Below are 6,281 nucleotides of genomic sequence, written 5' to 3'. Positions count from 1 at the left end.
TTTGCATACATTTCATGCTGCTCAGATGTGCGATGCTTTGATTTGATGGTTAATTCAGATGCAGGAAACAGAGAGCTGCGTTGAGCCTGGTAAGCAAATGCAAATCCTCACCCTGCTCAAGCTGAAGGTTCAGTGTACTAGCAGAGCCTGCGTTCCGTTCAGCCCACTCATTTTGTACTGCTATTCTTTATGGCTCAGGCTTCTCTCTCTCGCTCTCCCTCTCTTTCAGGCTCTCTGATTCCATCTTGCCCGTGACAGAGGGGTTATCATTAACACACATGCACATGCACGGACACACACACAAAAATGCACGCACACACACACACACGCACACACGCGCGCACACACACACACCGTGTTTTCACCAGGCCTCTGCCATTTGCAGTGATGCTCGGTGGGTGAGCCATCGTTAGAGGAGAGCGGTGCACCGGTTCCATCGCTTGGCCACAGTACATCTCCTTCCCCAGTGTTCGTCTGAATCGCGACAGTACAGCAAGACCGCAAACAGACGGCTCGTAGTGACACAGCTGTCACAAGACATGCCTCATTAATGCTCCTCAAATGTCCTCCCCTAAAGTCATCACTCAATGCACACACTGATCTGCCGGGCCTGAACATACGTGACGCTTTATTTTAGGAGAGGACGTTGTGTGATTGTGTTTGTACGGCATGGATATTTGTAGATGTTTATTAAATTGGAGAACTTGAAACAGGCTGCCATGAAGCTGAATGCTTTGAGAGCCAGTTGGAAGAAAAAAATGGGTCTCTGGCCAATAAAGTGTGGCTAAATGTAGTCGCATATCTATGACACGGTTGAAGTCCAACTCCAGCATTCTGGTACAACACTTCGCTATTGTAATTTGTTTCCACTAAGAACAATGTATTGCAAGGTGTGAACTACACAAACACACTGACATTTCTACTCTTCAGACACTAGGAGTGCATCGCTGAATCAGCAGAGTGGTGGAGCCCATCCATCCATCACTGGGCGTGGCAGGAACCAGCCATCACAGGGGCCCCAGTGCACTACAGCTCAGCCCAATCTAGGGAAAACAGGGGAGGTAATCCCGTAGAATCTATACACAATGTCGGCCATCACAGACTGATCCATCACACTAGACTAGAGGAAGTTGAGCCGCTGAGAGTCGCTGAGCCTGTTGCTGTGCTTCCAGTGCCACCGGCTGGACCAGGTTAATGGTTAACCCATTGCATCCTGTCATCCATCTTGGATCTGCTGGATGCCATCCCATGCAGGCGGAGCCACTGTCAGGGGCATTGTTATGGCCAGGGGGGCTGATAAAGTTCCAATGCAAGCTAAGGCGACAATGAGAGAGAGGGGGAGGGGGTTGTTGTCGTAACAGAGTGCTCTTGTCTTGGGTTCTCGCTTTGGGGTTTTCCTGGTCATTTCTTTGTTTCTAGTCTCATTTAGTTCCGAATCAAAGATCTTCTTAGAAAACCTTACGTAATGACATGTCGATGACTCAGGGCTATCAATACAACTGTAGGCATTTAGAATCCAAAGAGTATCAACTGTAACTGAATTTACTTAGATATTCCACAAAATCAATCAGTTTGACATCTGGCAAGAAGCCACAGGTATACACAGTGAGTAATCTCACATTTAGTCATTTAGCAGATGCTCTTATCCAGAGAGACAACTAGTGCAGTAGAGTACACCTAAGATATCATTTACATTGGGACAATACATGATGGTACTGCACATTGGTAGAGTACATTGGTCATTGCCTGGTAATTCGACTCACATTTCCATTAGAGCTGTGAATCAATAAATTGGCAATAAATGAATCTCACCATAAATACTAGGAAACTACATTATCCCCCTGTGTTAACATGATGTGTGTCCAAAATGGCACCCTATTCCCTTTATTTGTTTGATTGATTGATTTGACCATTTTAAACACAATACAACCACACGTGGGGCTCTGGTCAAAGGTAATGCATTATATAGGGCAGGGATGGGCTCCCCTTTTAAAGGCACTGGGATCAATTTCCACAAGAAAACTCAGCCGGGGGCTCAATTTACTGTTGCGAGTTAGAATCGTAGAATGCACAAGGTGCAATTTAGACAGTTCGTTGTGCATCGGCAGTTTATGTCCGTCACTGATAATCAGTCAATTAGCCCATGTTAGCTAACATTTTTTCGATTGTTAAATTAGCTGGCCGCTAAGCTATCAAAACGTGTTATCATGGTGGAATTACCGGCTGGGGGCCCCCCCTGATTTTGTTAGTCAGTCTAATTAACTCCGATATCATATTAAAAACTGCAAACATTTCTCTCCACCCTATGGCAAAATGTGTAGAATTGCACGAAATGAACTCTGAAACTTGAAAAATTACGCTCTCAGCTGTCAAGAGGGAGGCCACTCAACTGTTTTGCATACAGACCTGGGAGCAACTGCGGTGAGTTCAGATTTTTTTTGCACATCCCTGATTTAGGGAATAGGGCGCCATTTGGGACTAAACAATGGTAAAAGTAGAGAAGACACTGCCTGCCAGGATCTTCAAGAAATATTTTTCTCCAATAATGCCTGTCATAGCAGATGCACAGCATACTAACGATCCAGGGTTATTATGAGGGCCTTTGCTTTTTGACGGTTTGCATCAAGGACAGCGGTGAATTGTCCAGTAGTGATTGAATTGCCTTGAAGTAATTTACCTCACGCCAAGAAATATTCACCTTTCCATTGCCGTGCACCTTTGAATGAGTTACCAAGGAGATGTTGTGTGCGGGAATAGAACAGCAAACGAAGACTCCTTGACCCTTTGGTTTGACACGCAATTTGTCAGGGAAGAGATACGAGAAATGAGTACAGTGCGTTTCCCCTCCCATCCATCCGCTATAGTGCCTCGCCTGATCAGTCATATTAATGAAGACATTTGGCGCCTCCGGAACAATGGGAAAGAATTAGACACTTGGAGAACAGGTTTGCATAACGAGCTCCTTCGCCGTTTTCAACAGTTTCTAGTCTTAATCACCTGGCGCTCTCCAGAACACCTACACCCTTCTTCAGGATCAGATATGGGGACCACCGGACCGGGAAATGATCTGAGCCGCGGCATTAATCCGCTAAACCTGATTGCTATTACCGCGGTGTGATTATGCAGCTTGATTACCGAGCCCACCAGAAGGACCATGGGCGCGCCTGCTTCTACGCGTTCTCTAGGTGCGAATCAAATTACGCAGTGATTACCTTGTAACGGATCAATCGAGACTTGGCGGCCGGTGTGGTCATACACCATGTAGACGTGCGTCTGAAGAAGGGTGACTGTGATTATTAATGGGTACTTGAGGAGGCCTGAACGCTGTAGACTTGAACCGTTAAATCGGACCCTGATGCGTAATATAAGCAAATGCATTCACAATACGTTTCAGAAGAGTGATTATTGGATTATTGCCGTAGACAGAAATGTTTGGAGTTCAAGCATAGACAATGGGGTTGTTTTGTGCTCTTGAGAGGCCCAGGGCAGTAACTACTTATACAGGCGTTCCCTAACTCATTTCAGCCCCACCGTAGTGGATAGCTTGCACAGCGGATGGAGTGCAACTTTTCATCCCTTATAGGCATTTTAGTAGTGAATGCTTTTTATTATGGAGCTGTATGTACCTAAATAATACCCTGACCTTAACCACACAGGAGTTATTATCTAACCTTAGCCCTTCTAGGTTTTGCATCCTTCAAGTCATGATGTTTGCAGATGTTGGATAAATGCCAAGAACAGAAGTGTGCTTGTGAGATGAAGTTGGGCTGCAACTAACCACATGTACATGGAATTCTTTGACATTCCAATAGACCTAGTGCACAAGGCCAGAAAAGGGGGATGATAACCCTAACCCGAATTCGTAACATGGGTGTCAGAGGTGGGATGGCAGCCGTGGGGATAGGCGTGTACACGAGAGTGACTTAGAATAGAGAAGCATGCGGACACGCTCTCCCAAAGGAAGGGGTAATGTAGCGAACTTAACCCAACACCTACCAACCTCATCAACAAGGCGTAACTGGCATAAAGGATAAGGTGTTGGCTTGACAGTCGCTGGAACCGGGTTCAAGTCTTGGCTACCCCCGAATTCACTACAATATCTTATCCTTTACTAGGTTTCATTCCCGCGTCAGGGTTCTTCGTGTAATCTTCAACCAAAACACGAATATGGTTCAGGCAGATAAATAGCAAGGTTGACTTCATATCCAGTTGAAATGCGATTCAATGGGAAAGACAACCGGGCTACGCTTTTTTTTGTCTCACTGGCCCCTTAGAAAGCATCAATCACACAGACATTGTATATGAATTGAATTACTGAAACTCATTACCCATCACAGAACATTGACTTGAATGGGGATTTCCGTTCTAGTAATTCGACTTTTATGACTCTCCCTTTCTCCTGTGGTTGTTGCTTGAGCTTCATGTCAACACTATGCACTACGGAGCTGACGGCTGGGGTCTGATTGACACAATGAGTTGTCATCACCGTCGTGCAGGGCCTAACAACCACCGTGCGGCTACAGCTCCATAAATGTCAACCTGAAAGTGGAGTTGATGCATTGCGGGCTGGACTCTCATCTCCATGAAATATACATGGTTTGAAATAGCATTAATAACATATATCTGAGAGCAATTCGTGATCGGCTATTTAGGGGGGGGTTTGGTAATCACAGCTGATATGGTTGAGGCTGCAGTCACGGGGTTCACAGGAGTCATGTTCTAGATCTGAATGCGGAAGAAGAATACCAGTTTGAGCTGCTCCATGCGGGATTCCATCAGTGGCACAGTTCAACAGCTCTTCAGACTTCAAGTGTCTGGATAATGAATCACTGTAACTGCACAGCTATGCAATTCAGATTTCAACCACCCTCCACTGGACATGTTGGCTACTTAAACAATGTGCTATACCACTGAATATCCCCCCGTCCCCTCTGCTTTTGGAAGTGGTGAGGATGGATGGAAGAGAACTGTTGCAATCCATAAGTGATGGTGGACAGGAGTTGGTAATATACGTTGAGCTCCCTGTGGTGTGGGTCACATGCTTCACGCTGCCTGGTATGGTGCGTTGTGTTGTCAGAGAGACGGGGAGAACGCGGGCTCTTACACACTGGTGTGGGCAAGGGGCAATGTTCTGCCAGGCAGCCACGTCACAGGCACACAGGGGGTTCTAAATTGCCTGCCTGCCTGCCGATACACTACCAACGACAGATTGCCTGGAGAGAGTCCAAGCGAGTTGCCTACAGAAGGAAGTGTGCTGAAGATCTCGACTGTCTCTCCAGTGTTATCCCGATATAACTCTCGCTTGTCTCCTCTCTTGGTAATCTCTACTCCCCTTCAGTGGGGAACACAACGGGCTGAGTTGCGTTAACCACGGTCAGGGAAGATCCTGCTCTACTCTGCTCTAATGTGTACCAACAGCCAGAAAGACCATGCATAGAATAGAATAGAATAATGTTTCGAAGTTGTTAATGTAGGCCTTTTCACATGCCATTGTTGGGAATTAAACTTTCAGGGCACAACAATCAACACTATATGATGTGCCTGTGATACAGTATAAAGTATTGTATGCAAATATATTGGTTGTTAAAACCTCAAGTATAGCATAATTATGAGCATAATATACGGGCAATAACGATACATAGAAAATGCTTGTTTCTGTTCGGAACAATCTTACCAAATCTGATCTAACTCATGAGTGACCAATGAGATAACTGATTGCCAGCTCAAGAGTACAACAGCCCGATGAGAGTGCAATCTGTCATTTGCATAGAAATAACATTAGACATTGAAATATGCTAGTCTCTTGCCTTTTTTCTTTCTTTTTTTTAAACCTCTGACACATGTATTCAAATGGACTCAGTTGCATTTAGTAGACCTACTGCACACCGGTAAAGGAGCAGCACCACACCAAAGTCAAATTACCATTGAATCTCCTGGAAATTGCATATCCTTTGTGCATATTCATTTTGATAAGTGATATGAAAGGATATGAATGATGAGCGAGTCAGAGCAACAACTGTCAATAGGTAACATTCTCTCGACACAGCCACTATGAAAAGAAGAAGGTGAAATGGGACGATTGCAGTGCTACTGGGTCACAAAGAGCCAACTAGAGAGAAACAAACATCATTGATCTCTTATCTATCAGCATTGTGGGAATGAATGACAGGTTAGACAGAGGAGAGGCTAACCATGGAGACATGCAGTATTTCTATGGGTCCATTTGAGGCTAACAACATACAACAGGCCATAGACCTCCATGGAAATAGGAAGTATTGTTA

This window comes from Oncorhynchus nerka, linkage group LG18 (genome assembly GCF_034236695.1).
Source record: "Oncorhynchus nerka isolate Pitt River linkage group LG18, Oner_Uvic_2.0, whole genome shotgun sequence".
NCBI classification, from domain to species: Eukaryota; Metazoa; Chordata; class Actinopteri; order Salmoniformes; family Salmonidae; genus Oncorhynchus; species Oncorhynchus nerka.
This window is presented reverse-complemented; position numbering follows the sequence as displayed.